Below are 16,653 nucleotides of genomic sequence, written 5' to 3'. Positions count from 1 at the left end.
TCTATAGTTTATGCACCGTATCCCATGTGACGTTGTGAGAGAGCCTATCGTAAATGGATTTGAATCAATACGAAACCCTCCAGGCGTTTTCAACGCAGTACGCTATAGCATAAAACCCGGGCTCAGGGGATGCATAGAAGCAGGACGAGGCTACTTTGAGCAATTTGCGTAAGAACATTCCTTTTTGATAATTATAATAAGGTTTTTAGGCAGTTAATAATGGCGTCTGGCCTCCAAAGAGGCTTGGTGCAGGTTTTCCGAGTTGACACCCTATAGGCGACCTGCGTGAGGATGGAGCCCTACCTATGATGAATTCTAATGATGAAGACAGCACACACACCCAGCCCCCGAGCCATCAGAATTAACCAATGAAGGTTAAAATACCCGACCCTGCCGGAAATTGAACCCGGGATCCTTTGTACCAATGGAGAGCACGCTAACCATTTAGCCATGGAGTCGTACTTAATAGGTTAGATACAAACTTACTGAAGCGAGGAACGAGTATACTCTAGCGTGCACAATGGTTATGCTATGAGTCTTGCATAGACATTGCCCATCAGAACCCCTAGAATTTATGTTACTCACGTCACCTTACGGGGCAGCGGGCTAGTCGACTCTTCCTAATGAGCAAATTAGTTTGAATTCTAACCTGTTACTGTCTAAAAATTAAGTGTAAAGTGATAACATGGATAATAGTATCACTTGGACTATTAATTTTATCGTTAACTATATACTAGAGTAACCATCAAACTGAGCAATAGCAGTACCATGTTCATGTGAAATATTTTTGACGTTTTTCATTAAGAACGCCTTCAAATATTTAACACTAACTTGCATCCAAACTGAGTGTAGTGTATTTACGTTTATTGCTAAATTTAGGTGCATATTTTGCGTTCTATTAACAATAGGCAAGGTACGAGTATGTGTTATTTATTTTGTTAATAGATTAATAATAATATTATTGTCCCACTAACGAATTTTGACTGTTTTTGGAGATGCCAGACTTCAGCCCCGCAGGAGTTCTTTTACGTGCCAGGAAAGCTACCGACACGAGGCAGACGTATTTGAGTACCTGCAAATACCACCGGACTGAACCTGTCAAGTTGGGGTCAGAAGTACAGTGCCTCAACCGTATGAGCCACTCAGTTCGGCGTTAAAATGGTTACTTGGATCGGACCCAGTCTCATTTGAGACGTATAAATGTGGTTCTACTGTGGTCTAGTAATCTGGTCTGCACGGAGTCATATTTTCCGTGTTCGGGAGACATTTTAGTACAGTTATTGGTTGATTTTCTCAATCATTTTGGGGTCCATCCTTTTCGCATTAGTACTTATTAGCCCCATTGTTAACTACTTAATCGATTATGCTGGTTTTCTTTTTTTCGTGGAGGGTTAGAGACGTAGAGGAAGACGAAAATGATGGTGATTAGGCTCATTTTTCCAATGAATTAAATATAAGCCTTGTAGAACTAAACGAGTTAACTGAGCTAGATACAAACAGAGGCTTGTGGAGTTGTTTTGTTAATTGACAGAGGCTCACAGAATGAGCGCTGAAAGGCATAATATAGTAAAACTTGCTCCAAGCGGAATCACAAATGACCAAATATATTTTACGAATTAGACAAATTTTCGCATCACACAAAACATTGGGATTTTGCCTCAAAACAATAAAAAGTAATTTTAAATATTATTTAGTGCTTATCTTTATTTGCCTACGCATGACACTTGGCTATCGAGGTTGCTGTACGTAGTACACTGATTTGTTAATTATTATTATTATTATTATTATTATTATTATTATTATTATTATTAGAGCTTTATTGTTACATATAGAATGGTACACAGTATATAATTTTTGCACTATCACATCGCTATATTTTACTATATCAGAACATTGGATATACGCTTCTTAAGAATAGAAAGTATTAGGAGAAAGCAGCAAAACTTTTGTAATATCATAAGAGGAATGTGGGAAAAGAAATTAAAGGAGGATGAAATAAGTATTATACAGTATTTCTTCTTCTTCTTCTTCTTCTGCTTGCGTTACGGCCTCTGTAGGACCACGGACAGCTCCTTCAAGGATTGCATTTTCTATTTCTCCTCCCAGAACCTTTTCATCCTTTCTCTTCTTCTCTCCCGCTCTTCTTCCGAGATATTCAGTATCCTCTTCTCTTGTCTACTCCACTGGTGACTCTCAATCCTTTTCCTGTATCCATCCCTATCATTGATCTCTGGCATATTAGTCGGTATGTACTTGCTTCTCCAATTTTCCTTTTCTTCCACCTTGATCCCCAATTCCGACCAATCTTTCCGGAGTTCAACTACCCACTTGGTTCCTGTCTTTCCTCGTGTCCTCACTGTTGTTTCCCATACTCTTTTCGTCATTCTATCCATATTCATCCTGATTACATGTCCCGCAAACCTTGCTCTTTTCAGTCTGATTTCTTCTGAGATTGTGCTCATGTTTCGGTATAGTTCTTCCCTGGGTCTCCTCATCCATCTCTCACCTCATCTCTTAGGGCCTTAGTATTTTCCTCAATATTTTTCTCTCCTCTTTCTCTAGTTGTTCCGCACCATTTCTTCCTAGTGCTATTGTCTCAGCAGCATATAATACAGCATTTCTCACCGTTGCCTTGTAATGTCTAATCTTTGCGTCTGTAGATATGTTCTTTTTATTGTATATATCTCTGGTTATACAGAAGGCTGATCGCATCTTCTTTATCCTCTCTGTTATTCCCTCATTCCTTCCATACAGTACTTCACAACACTGAGCTTTCTTATACAGATCAAAAAAAGAAACTTGTTTCCTCTTATTTTCTAATCGTGACTTTCTGAATGCAATCCAAAACAGAGTGCATTGGTTCAAGAAGAGTGGGAGATTTAGATTTAATGGCAAATTGATTTACGTCACAAAAGCACTGTGGGCCTGGTCGTGGGTTCGAATCTTGTTTTATTCATCATCTTCTTGCTAGTCTCCTTCTTCTTCTTCTTCCGTATCTTCCTATTTCTCAGCCTTTCTCACTGCCAGGTAGCTGATTGAAAATACTGTGTGTCGTGACTTTATCACTTCGAATGAAGTTGTTATTTTTAGCAAACACATCGCAATTGGGAAATATCCCGGTGACAATGATCACTTGCAGCAGTGTAAAGATAAAGTGAAGTTAAAATATAATTACGCAACAAATACAAGAACACAACAGTACAACAAGCAATTCCATGGAATGAAAGTGTTACAAGAAATACTATTAGTTGAAGATTCTAAATCTAGTATCATCATGTACAAATTCACACACCACTTAAGTGTTTCCAGAGCTTAACACTACGGCTTACAATACTATAGGTTGAGCTTACTACTAGCTTAATATTACAAGCTATAATGTCCGGCTCAATAGCTAAATGGTTAGCACGTTGGCTTTTGGTCAAAGGGATCCTGGTTTCGATTCCCGGCAGGGCCGAAAATTTGAACCATAATTGGTTAATTTCGCTGGCACGGGAGTTGGGTGTACGTGCCATCTTCGTTATCAATTCATCCTCATCACGACGCGCAGGTTGCCTACGGAAGTTAAATCAAAACACCTGCATTTGGCGAGCCGAACTTGACCTCGGGCACTCCCTGCACTAAAAGCCATACGCCAACATTATTATTACAAGTTATAATAAAGTAGTCCGCCTCTGTGGTGTAGTGGTTAGCGTGATTAGCTGCCACCCCCGGAGGCCCGGGTTCGATTCCCGGCTCTGCCACGAAATTTGAAAAGTGGTATGAGGGCTGGAACGGGGTCCTCTCAGCCTCGGGAGGTCAACTGAGTAGAGGTGGGTTCGATTCCCACCTCAGCCATCCTGGAAGTGGTTTTCCGTGGTTTCCCACTTCTCCTCCAGGCGAATGCCGGGATGGTACCTAACATAAGGCCACGGCCGCTTCCTTCCCTCTTCCTTGCCTATCCCTTCCAATCTTCCCATCCCTCCACAAGGCCCCTGTTCAGCATAGCAGGTGAGGCCGCCTGGGCGAGGTACTGGTCATTCTCCCCAGTTGTATCCCCGACCAAGAGTCTGAAGCTCCAGGACACTGCCCCTGAGGCGGTAGAGGTGCGATCCCTCGCTGATGATAATAAAGTAAAGTTAAATCATAATTACCCAACAACAATCACTACAATGACAACAGTACATCAGGCAATTGCATGGAAAGAAAATATTACAAGTTTAACATTCTAAATCCTGTATCACCATGTACAAGTTCGCATTCTTCGCAAGAAACATTTCTTGCTTGCCAATACGTTTTCAATCTCTTCATTCATTCCACCATCTGCATAATCACTCTCCCTAAATACGTGCGTCATTTTGTCGAAACAATGACATTGATCATACCATCACCAGTATTTCACAAATATTGTTTGTCGGACATCATCAATTCCTAATATTTTCCGCTTTGTAGAAGGAGATTAAAGAAAATCTATTTTCCATTTATAATAATAATATTTTATTGCAGCCAATGGCCAAAAGATATTTACATTAATACACAACATTAGTCATCTCTGCAGAAGGCTATCATCGATTCGCGCCGACAAGTACAGATCATGGCATGATATCGTTCACAGCTCTTACCACAACGTTCACATACACAGTCCGTGTCTGGTTGATGGAATTTCTTTGTTTTACACACCTTGTAATGAAATCCGTGTATTGCAAAGCGTGTAATCAAGTGTCTGAGCTCATATCCTCCTGATTGCCAGTCTTTGTAAACCATTGCGTCCGTCGAGTAAAATTCGCTCCATATGTCTCTCTTCTTTGCTCGTAATTTCTCTATGAACTGTAGATATGTTGGTGTAGTAGGTAGTGGTAGCTGACAATGGACATCTTCTACATAGAAAGGTTCGCGAGTTAACTCATATACAAGCCTTGAAGGCGTATACTTCGAGACACATAGTGCCTTTTTCAGAAACGTAGCTTTCACTTTTTCTAATTGCTCGAACTGTTTCATTTTTAGATGCAGACATACAATTTCTAATCCATAGGTGATCACTGGTGACACCTTGAGGTCAAATAGTTTCAGGGCTGTTTTGATAGATAGCTTATTCAAATTCTGTATGTCATTGATGGCTCTGATCGCTGCATTTGTCCTGTCATTGATGTATGTTTCCGCATTGAGGAGACTGAGAACACCTGGACAGAGAAAATTTTCCGTAGTGAACAAGTTTCCGCTTTATTCAAGTTCCTCCTTGAGCACGTTTTACTGATTGCTATAATGAACGTGAATGTAAGATATTTACGGTTATTTCGAAGTGAATCGTTTCCCCCACCTCCTTTTCCCGGTCGCATTCTTTACTGTATCCCATGATCAACGTTCTACGGTTTAATGACATTACTTTCCCTTCACTTAAGTGTCCTCTACAGCCTTCCCCAGTTTGTCGGCAGTCTTTGGGATCAATTTGGACGCCCGGCTCTCAGAGCAGTGGTTTGGCCGATGACCAGCTAAGTGCTTCATCCGCCAAGCCATTAAGAACAATTTCTCGACACAAGGTCAAGAGTTTTACCCTCGTTAGCTCTACAAATAACAGCCTGGGAGCGTGAGTAATAGTGTTACGGCTGGCTTTGTCGCCGAGATAACTGTGTAATCGTTCGTGGGATCGAAGTCTGGTGACACTGGTTGAAATTGAGGGATATAGGAATTCCTTAATATAATACAAGTTTATAGTTTAAATGTCAGTAAACCTAACAGCTCCAGAGCAACACAACATGTGTTCCATCAGAAAATATAGTGTGTCATAATTTGTAATAATAACATTTATTTCATTAACATGATTTCAACAGCTCTTTATTTTAAAGACATACTTCAGACAATTATGTCACAATGTTGAAAGCCTTTTGGAGTATTGCAACTTCCTCAAATGCCAACAATCTCAACCGAAATTGAAACCAATACTCTGGGAACAGAAAGTGATAATACACTAACATGTTCTGTCTGGAAATGTATCATGGTCAGGACATTCTTTATATTAGAAACTGAGACATAACTAGGGCCTGGATGATTATGCAGTAATAGGTTAGAATGCAAACTTCCTGAAGCGAGTAACAAGTATAGTTTACCTTCACAACGACTATGCTACGGGGTTTGCATAAATAATAGGGGTACGGCCCATCAAAACCCCTATAATTTATGTTACTCTTGCTACAGTATGGAAGAACTGGTGGCCGACACTTCCTACTAACCAAATTAGTTTGCAATCTAAGCGGTTACTGCATAAAAATCCGGGCCCTAGACATAACTGTCGATAGGGTTCGATGTTTTAGTGGGACATTAAACATACGGCGAAAAAACTGCCAACGTGCCAATATACAGTGCTTACAGACAGTTTGTTATATGAATATCTTTGGCTGTAGAAAATGAAATAGATGAGTCAGTATGCTAATGCCGAGTAAGTTGTCCGTGCGGTTTGGGTCATGTAGGTGTCAGCTTGCATTTGGGAGTTAGTGGGTTCGAACTCAACTGTCAGCAGCTCCGAAGATGGTAACATTTTCACACCAGGTAAATGCTGTGACTGTACCTCACTTAATGCCACGATTGCTCCCTTCCCACTCCCAGCCCTTTCCTATCCCATCCTCGCCATAAATCCTATCTGTTTCGGTGCGAAGTAAGACAACTTGTAAATAATAACATTAAAATAATATGCCAATATGTAATGTTTACAGACAGTTTGTGATCTGAATATCCTTTGCTTATAGAAAATTAAACTAGTAGTGCTAATAAGTGAATGTGCGATGCTTACTGATAGTTCATAGCCAGATAACACAGGGAGGTTGGTAGAGACAAGAGGGGACATGTCATATCCTCTCACTAAATCTACCTCTCTGCGTCCCTATCTCATCATTTACATTACCAACCATGAAGAATGTTCAGTTGGCTTTTAAGGGAAGTATAGGCGGTAAGAACGGTAGGGGTGGACCAATGTATGAATATGACAAGCAGATTTGAGCAGATGTAGGATGCAATAGTTACGTAGAAATGAAAAGGTTGGCACAGGATAGGGTGGCATGGAGGGCTGCATAAAACCGGTCAATGGACTGATGATTCAAACAGTACGTGAGACGCAGTGAGGTATGTTTACGCCACACTTTCAACTGGAGAGCCAGTCAGTCAATCAAATACACTAGGGATACCTTGTCTCGTTTTTTCATAACAGACAGCAAAACGGTCGTACATCCGAAGGTACTCTTTCAAAAACGTCAAGACGTACCGAGCACCTTTAATTTTCTGTGGGGTCTCCCTCAAAGACATTACAGAACTCTAGTCTAGCAAATACACCTGCCTTTTTAATAGAAACATCTGGCCAGTAGGCAGTTATGATCGATCTTTGATTGTTTACGTATAAAGCTTAGAACATGAACTAAAATTGTTTATATATCCCATTATGTTAAGCCACATCACACAAATTATCCGCCACCACATTTCAAAGGTAAGTAGCTAAAGAGAGCAGCACTGTGATTAAAGATGGCGGATGACAGCTGCACGTGGATTTGTTTATCTCACGCTAGTGAGGTTAAGTTGGTAGCACTAAGGTTTAGGCCCGCCAAGATGGCAGCACTGCCGATGACAGGTGACGAATTTTAAGAGGGCAGCACAGTGTTTAAAGATGGCGGATGACAGCTGTCAAAAAAGCACGTGGCTTTGTTTACCACGCGCTAGTTAGGTTAAGTTGGTACTACTAAGGTTTAGGCCTGTCAAGATGGCAGTACTGAGGTTAGCGATGCGTTGTTGTCTGTCAAAAAGCACGTGGCTGTCGAAAAACACGTGGCTTTGTTTACCTCGCACTAGTTAGGTTAAGTGACAGCTGTCAAAGAGCACGTGGCTGTCAAAAAGCACGTGGCTTTGTTTACCACGCGCTAGTGAGGTTAAGTTGGTACCTCTATGATTTAGGCCTGTCTAGATGGCAGTACTGAGGTTAGCGATGCGTTGTTGTCTGTCAAAAAGCACGTGGCTGTCAAAAAACACGTGGCTTTGTTTACCTCATGCTAGTTAGGTTAAGTTGGCACTAGTGAGGTTTAGGCCCGTCAAGATGGCAGCAGTGAGGTTAGCGATGCGTTGTTGTCGATGACAGCTGTCAAAAAGCACGTGGCTTTGTTTACAAATTCAAATCTCCCGCCAAAATTCAAATTTCCCGCCATAATTCAAATTTCCCGCAAAAAATTCAAATTTCCCGCGCCGCGGGCGGAGGAGGAGGCCGCCGAACTCTCCCATTATGTTAAGCCACATTACACACGTGAGTTTTGAAGTATTAGTTTCAGTTAAAAATTATTGGTAAATCTAATACGTTGTACACAAGTTGAACTTTGAAACTTTAATAAATATTCCTCATCAATCGCAAACAAAACATAATTCATGCATTCACGGGCAAATCAATTTCAACATTTATTCCATTATGTTTTCATATGTACAGGATAAAGGATGTTTCTTGAAATGGCAAATTTTATAGCTAAAAATTAAGTAAAACGACATATTGTGTTATTATTCACAGCACGAAACGAAGATAAAACATGAAAGACTGGAAATTGGATTTCCCTTATCTATGACAATTATTGGCGTAGGCATTTAAATTCAATTTAGACTGGAAACATTTAATGAACAAAGAATTGGCACCCAAATTGGTCATTTAAGTTGCTTGAATTATTTCTATCGATCCTCGTTAATCTTATGGGCATTCGCCTGCTTTATGGTGGAGAGAGAATTTACCAATGACCATCTATATCACAAGGAATTTGTTGACCCAAATGAGTTTGTGGTTATGATTTAATTTAAAACTGGAGGCCGTATAGCTATCATTACGATATGAACATTCACATAAAATTATAAGCTAGTTTTATTTGACTGCTTTTTAGGTAATATAAATTTTTCAATCCTCTTTGGAAAATCAAGGATATGCTATTATTCTTATACCACTGCTTTCCTCAGAAATTTTGTTTCGAGGGTGCGAACTGTATAGCGCATGTGTATTTGACTCTGCTTCACGACCGGATGCCCTTCCTGGCACAATCCTATGTGGAGGGATGTATCTACTCTTGCGTGGCAGTGTGCTTTGTTGTCTGAATATGAAGAGGAGAATGTTTGAAGAACCTAAATACGCAGTTCCCGACACAGGAGAATTTATTTATTTATTTATTCGTATCAGAAGCATACATTTTACATTGCATAATGGTACTTAATGACATACATATCAAATAGTGTCTGCCCAAAATTTTGCCAAATCACGGGCATTAGGTGTTGCAGCCATCAAGTCCTCTATTGTGCATCTTAAAGGACACTTACTACAGTTCATGAAATGGGCTGTGGTTTGGTCTTCACCACATTCGCATTGCCTGGATGTGCCAGGAAAGCCCCACTTTACCATATTGGTTCTTGATCTACCAACCCCAGTGCGAAGCCTGTTCAGCGATTTCCACGTAGACCAATGTTCCTCGTGTCCTGGGGGGAGATGTTCAATTGGTAGCATCCAATCAGCAAGTTGAGGATTTCTAGTTCTCCATAATCTCAACCGTGTGGATTGGGCAGATTCGTTTAAATCTTCGGTTGTATTCAGGAAACTCCTCCTAGACCTCAATCTTCGGTGGGCAGGTTCATATCCATTTAATGGGTGTGCACATGAGGCAAGTGCTTTAGTTCTCTCATTCATGGATGCAACTTCTCTTCTTATATCTGGTGGGGCGATTCCAGCCAAACAGTAGATTCTATCTCGTGGAGTTGGTCTCAAGCAGCCAGTAATGAGTCGACATGTTTCATTTAGAGAAATGTCAACTTGTTTAGCATGACTTGATCTGTACCAAACAGGGCAAGCGTACTCTGCAGCGGAGTAACACAGAGCCAGGGCTGTAGTTCTCAACGTCTTTGGATGTGTACCCCAATTGGTTCCAGACAACTTGCGAAGGATGTTGTTTCTAGCCGACACTTTCTGCTTGATGTTCATGCAGTGTTGTTTGTAGGTGAGAGCACGATCCAATGTTACACCTAGATATTTAGGTGTTGGGCAGTGATCTAGTTGAGTATCTTCCCATACTACCTGCAATTTCCTTGACGCCTGTCTGTTCTTTAAATGGAAGGCACATACCTGAGTTTTAGATGGGTTAGGCTTCAATTGATTTCCTGTGTAGTAGTAGGATAGTTCAGAAAGAGCCTCTGATAACTTTTCTTCTACAACCTCAAAGCAGTTTGCTTGAGTAGCAATAGCTCGATCATCCGCATATATGAAACTTCTGGTGCCAACTGGAAGAGGTTGGTCATTCGTATAGATATTAAAGAGCATAGGGGCGAGAACACTGCCTTGTGGCAGACCATTCTTTTGTTTCCTCCATCGACTTTTCTGATCCTGAAATTCAACGAAGAACCTACGATTTTGGAGAAGATTGCAAATTACTTGAGTCATCTTGTAATCTTTTGTCATGTTGTATAATTTGCGCAACAGTATACGATGATTAACTGTATCATATGCAACAGATAAGTCGATAAAAGCCACCCCTGTGATTTTATGATTTTCATATCCATCTTCGATATACTGTGTCAGATGGAGGACCTGTGAAGTACAACTTTTTCCTTTACGGAATCCTGCTTGCTCTGGAATAAGAAGTGGTTCAATGATTACAGTAAGTCTTTCCAGGATCATCCGTTCTAAGATCTTGTACAGATGACACAACAGTGAGATAGGTCTGTAATTTTTTGGATCATTTGGGTCTTTTCCTGGTTTGAGAATTGCGATTACTCTGGATTTCCTCCACACACGTGGTAATTTGCAAATTACCTACAGGAGAATTAATAAGACGCGATAAAACTTCCCGACCAGGCCGGGAATCGAACTCGGGACTCTCTGAACCGAAGGCCTCAACGCCGACCGTTAGGCAAGGAAACAAGCGTAAAGAATATCCTAATAACTAACCCCATGGCACTATGGCCCTGAAGCTTTGGCCTACGAGGTGTCGCATGGTCAGCACGACGAGTCCTCTCGGCCGATATTCTTGGCTTTCTAGACCGGAGCGCTATCTCACCGTCAGATAGCTCCTCAATTCCAATCTTGTAGGTGAGTGGACCTCGAACCAGCCCTCAGATTCAGGTAAAATCCCTGACCTGGCCGGGAATCGAAGCTGGGGCCTCCAGGTAAGAGGCAGGTACGCTAACCCAAAACCACGGGGCCGGCAAAGAATATCCTAATGGAAAATTAAAATATGTTTTACTCAGTTTGTATTGAACACACAACGGCAAACTTCAGGATTGGGTGTTTCTTCTGATAAAGCGTATGACAGTACGGGGCCAGAAATACATTCTTACCAGATTCCGGATATTTAGACAGAGATAGGTTAGAATGCGGACTAATTAGGCTAGTAGGAACTGTCGCCTGACCCACACTTCCAGCAACAGGAGAGCAACTTAACTTCCAGGGGTTCTAGTAAGTCTGGCCCCCAATTTTTGTGCAAATCTCTTAGCAGAACGGTTGTGCAGGCTAGGGAATTGTCGTCTAGCCCGTTCTTCCGTAATGTAAAGAGAGTAACATAACTTTCAGGGATTCTTGTAAGTCTGGCCCTTAATGTTTGTGTAGATCTCATAGCAGAACGGTTGTGCGGTCGCTATAATCGTTACTCGCCTTGTAAACCTACGGGCTCTAATAATTACAGAGTTGTCAGACCTTCATTAACGTTAGTGTAATCTGACACTTTTGATATTGTTGCACACTGAATACGCCTGTAATGCCGGCTGGAACACTCTGTTCTCGTATCATATGAAATGTTCAAATTGACCATCTCCTGCCTGAATACAGGCCTCCGCTGATCCGAGCGCTGAGTGCCAACAATGTCTGGTGTAGTTGCGTACTGCCTGACAGGCTGCCACAATGCTCGCACGGAGAGTAGGTTCTCATCAAGACTATTCGAATACATCGAGAGAATTTGCATGACTCTAAACGTAAAAGTCCAGATTCTAAAATGAGGGGAAAGTGGTGGGTAAATTTGCAATCATACATTTCAGGACCCGTGTTGTCATACGTTTTCTTCCAATTCGTGGACTAGCGCCACAGTGTAGGCAACACTGTGTACACCGATGTACTGCAGTCAATATATTCATGGACTGGCGCCCACAGTGTAGGCAACACGGCGTACACTCATGCGCTACAGTCAGTATGTTCGTGCACTGGCACTAACAGTTCAACGGTCATATAGTGTTTTGATCTGCTTTTTCGCGACTCTGTCCCTTCGTGGTTATCCGGACGATTTAGACTTGATCGTTTTAAACGTTTTCGCAAGTGGATTTACCTAATTTTTGGCAGAACTTTTAAATTTGCCACCTGTTTAAACTACGACATTCTCGAGTTCTGCCCCTGACATTCAACTATTTTTCACAACAGAGATCGTAGTTCTGCTTATACTGTACGCACGCAACTACCTCTTGTTGGCACTAGCGAACAACTCTCATGGCAACATGCTGTGGTGAAAACTCTCCACTGTAGTGTAGGCGGTCAGTCCACGAACTTAATGACTCTGCAACTTATTTAAAACATATTAATACTTCGTCAGTTTAGACGCTGCCTAAATAACAAGGTATCCTTTACTGCACCTTGACTGTAGTACACCGATTTACACTGTGTTGCCTACATTGTAGGCGTCAGTCCAGGCGTTTGCTGTATAAAATCAGCGTTTCGTCTTAGGGCCTGTTACTAGACTCCTCAGAGAGGGATGTGTCTCTATCCAGTGACGCTGAGGTGTATGCAGGTGAATGTATCAGAAGTTCATTAGTACGGACACAATCGGGCAACTGCATACAGAGGTATACATTGTACAAAGTAAGAGTGTTTAAATGGAAAAATTAAGAAAGTGAATGTGTTGGATTTTGAAAAAAATCACCGAAGATGGTTCCTGAAAATACTTTTTGGTGATTTTAAGACAGAAAACGTAATCTTGCTATCATTTTAGTAGTGGAATGCCTTTCAGAACTCAATGCAATATTTTGGTATTGTGCCCCTGCCCCCGATGGTGAATCCCATGACTTCATTTTTAGGATGTATGATTGGTTGTACAGTGGAATAGCGAGCTCTATATTTCCTTCTTCTCTCGGCTAACATTGTCTCGTTGACTCGCGGAGGATTCGAGGCGGAGGGTTGGATCAATTGTATATCCTACATTGTTGTGTTTGTAGGGAAGTGTATAATAAAATCAGCATGTTATTGTGTAATATATTTTAATGTATTATTATGCTAATCGGATTCTTATCTTTTCTTTCAGGTAAGTCCTTGAAACTACTGCTGTTCAACTCCGGTATCCTTTCAATGAGCTGTAAAAGACGACTATTGCCAAAGTAAGTTTAGAATTCTACTGTGCACTGTTTTGTAAATTAACTCTAAGATAGTCATCTGCACGCATTTCAGATGTTTATCATACAGATGATAGATGTCTCGATGTTACTTACCCTTAAAGTGAATCAATATTGACGTAGTATTTCTATACGTTCTGGATGTTGCTAGTTTCTTAGACCAGTCACCATTTCGCGGATTCCATGAATGGCTATTGCGACTTCAGCGGTGATCACACGAGATATAGAACTGTCTCATCAGGCCGACCGCCGAAACTTGTTTATACAGGGTGTTCCAGGAGGAATGGTCAATATTCAGGGACATGGCAGGTACGATCAATTGAAACAAAAAAGTTTATATGGACATATGCCCTATACCGAACGTTTTAGAGATATAACACATTTAATGTACATTTGTTTTTGGACTAGTGGCGCGCACGTATGTCTTACCCACACAAGCTCTTTGACTTTTTAAACTGGGTGGAAGTTTTCATCATGTAATGTTCGCATTACACGTATTATTGGGACACTGATATGTGCAGAAAGTCGCCGTGTGCTGGTAGTAAGACTACGCTGCACCATTTAAACAATGTGTTACTGTACCTGCACAGCTTGTTCAACTACACGTTCAGAAGGAAGATGGAAACTTTGAAGAATACCTGTTTCACAAAATGTGCTGAAAACTCTGGTATTCGACGTGTCTGAAAGTATTCCCCGACCGCAGCAGGAGAGCTACCATCACAGAAGCCGTAAACATCCACCATATCTGCATATTCTTGATTAGTGTAGATGCGTGACATTTTAGCCAGAGCATGTACAAACACAGTTAACCGATGCTTCTCTCTGATACACTATAAATCCCTCGCACTACTTCTCTCAACACACCATGGATATCTGCGCGTTCAAGGGGCTAATTTAATGGCAGAAAAACATACCGAGCAATGAGGTTGAAAGCAACGAGGTAGGTTGGGCTGGAATAATACGTCAAAGAGGTTGGGTGCAGAAGACACGTTCGTGCGAGTTACTAGCCCAAAAACTCAAATGCACATTAAGTGTGGTCTATCTTGGTAAGCATTCGGAATAGGGCATATGTTCATACGAGGTTTTTTCTTGAAAATGTCGTTGCTATCATATCCCTGAATATTGGCAACTCCTTCTGGGACACCCTATATACGATCGTTTGATTTGTTTAAAGAGAAATTCGACACCATTTGTGTAAATTTTTCCTTTACAAATTTGTTACGAATAACGTCCGTCTTCTCTTCCCTTCACTTTGCCATCGATTTTTAGATCGGCAAATCTTAGAGTGGCTTTTATTTCGTGTCAGTCATGGATGAACCCTACCTCTTTTCTTCTTGAATTAATGCTAACACGTTCATGGCAGTGTCGCTTTCATACTGATGGTATCTCTCTGCCTTCTCAGCTGATTTAGTGACGAATCCAGTCGTTACGATACGGCTCCAGGAGTTACGGTGTATGGCACGTGTTTCAAAGCTTTCCGGCTTTTAGCGCAATGCCCGTGCCAGAAATACCTGTGCACGCGGGCGAAAGTTCTTCCCCACGTTGCTGACTCAGGGCTGTACATGCCTACGAATTGAAGATCTCCCAGGAAAGTTTGAAAAATGAGATTCAGTGGAAATAATGTGTATCATCACGCCTTTTTGCTGTGGTGTCATCATATGTCTTACATTTAAAATTCAAGTTTGTTTACAGCCAGCAAAATGTTTTTATCCGTGGTGTAAGGACAGAAGACGCCCGTTTCCCTGGCTGAATGGTTGTCGTGCTGGCCTTTGGTCACTGGGGTCCAAGGTCGGGGATTTTAACTTCGTCAGGTTAATTTCTCGGCTTGAGGACTGTGTGTTCGTGTTCGTCGTAAATGTATAAGTTCAATTAATCAAAGTCGATCATAATTAATAATCTGAAACATACAAAAATCAATAATTAATAATCAGAAACGTACAAAATTTTGTAGCTGGCTAAATGGTCGTTAAGACTGAAAGCCTAAATCTTAAACAAAAAAGACTGAACATCAGTCAAGAGCAGGGCCTCTCAAACCCCCAAAATCTCACGCGTGCAAATCGAGGCGCAAGAGCTCCGTGCACTGTGCATGGGTCCGGCTCGGTTCAGCTCGGACCAACGCTTCGTCTCTAGGCTACTTGGCTAAGCTCGGCTAAGTTCGGCTCTACTCGGCTCAAGTCAGCTCGGATTTAGAGCGTTACGGAGCAAGTGTGGGAGAGGGAGACAGGGGGAGCGAGCGAGACAGGCGTGAGGAAAGAGAGAGTAAGCGCTATTGCTCCAAACCGAGGGGTGGGGGGTCTGCACTCTGGTCAACCAAGGGAAGTCATCTTTTGCACCGTGCACAGTGCATGCACCAAGCGCATGCACCCTGAGAGGCCCTGGTCAAGAGGATGGTGCTGGTGATTATTGTTTTAAGAGGAAGTACAACTGGGCAACACCACACATATCAGAGAGGAAAAATGGAAGGGGTCCGACACTTCGAAAAATTAATGTATCGGCCAAAGGAAGACAAGGGCCAGGTGGAATAGCGTAAAAATGAAAGAGTCTCTAGTTTTCGGGTCGGGGTCGGAAAAGAACAAGAGTTGACCAGCGAAGTTCGGATAGGATAGATGAATGTGAGGAGCCTGGCACAAGTAAGTGGACGCAATGCCAGGAGTCAACTTGGGGCCCCATGTTCGCCAACCGACGCTTCCAAGTTAACAGTCCCTGGGGCCCATTTTAGTCGCCTCTTACGATAAACAGGGGATCCCGTCGGAATAGGTGGTGGACAGCGCTTGTGTTGGTTCATCATTAGGTGTAAGAGATCATTTAAATAAAGTCCATAGACGATACAACATCTATATTTTCTCGATATTTTTATTATTACACTCATATTATGTGTTATCATTCTTGTTCCAAGTGCATGCACAGAATTTCTCCTCTGTTATATACAAACGTAAGATATACTTGCGATTTATTTTCTACTGTATCACTTATTATTAAAACTTTAAGTTATAGCAAAAAAATATTGTTTTCAATAGACGAATTGACTTGTGCTCTTGCATGTGCAATTGGTACTGTATACCATGAAATAAACCCCAAAAATAATTTTCCTCTCTCCTCAAAAGTTACGGACTTGTTGGTTGCATCCTAATTCCGGGAAGGTCTTCAATTACAGGCTCCAGTCACCTGTCTTGTTCCACAGGTAACGGTTGAAACATACAGCGGCATAATTTGTTAGCGTGTGTTTGTATTTTTGTATCATCACGGTTGCTTGAAGGGATCTTTCCTTTATCATAGCGTAATTTATTTTGTTTAACTTTATAAAAAATCATATTTTGATAC

The 16,653-nt window shown here is 41.5% G+C and overlaps 1 protein-coding gene across 1 annotated transcript in view; it reads left to right on the top strand.

Annotated features, from left to right (window-relative positions):
* LOC136885679 (acetylcholinesterase) overlaps positions 1-16,653 on the top strand; it is a 1,299,399-nt gene that overhangs the window by 65,282 nt on the left and 1,217,464 nt on the right. The window contains exon 2 of the mRNA XM_067158378.2: positions 13,245-13,317. The gene's annotated coding sequence lies outside the window, so the exon portion shown is untranslated. The remainder of the gene's footprint in view (positions 1-13,244; positions 13,318-16,653) is intronic.

This window comes from Anabrus simplex, chromosome 14 (genome assembly GCF_040414725.1).
Source record: "Anabrus simplex isolate iqAnaSimp1 chromosome 14, ASM4041472v1, whole genome shotgun sequence".
NCBI classification, from domain to species: domain Eukaryota; kingdom Metazoa; phylum Arthropoda; class Insecta; order Orthoptera; family Tettigoniidae; genus Anabrus; species Anabrus simplex.
Note: the sequence above shows the minus strand (reverse complement) of the source record. Positions and strands in the feature narration are given on the sequence as shown.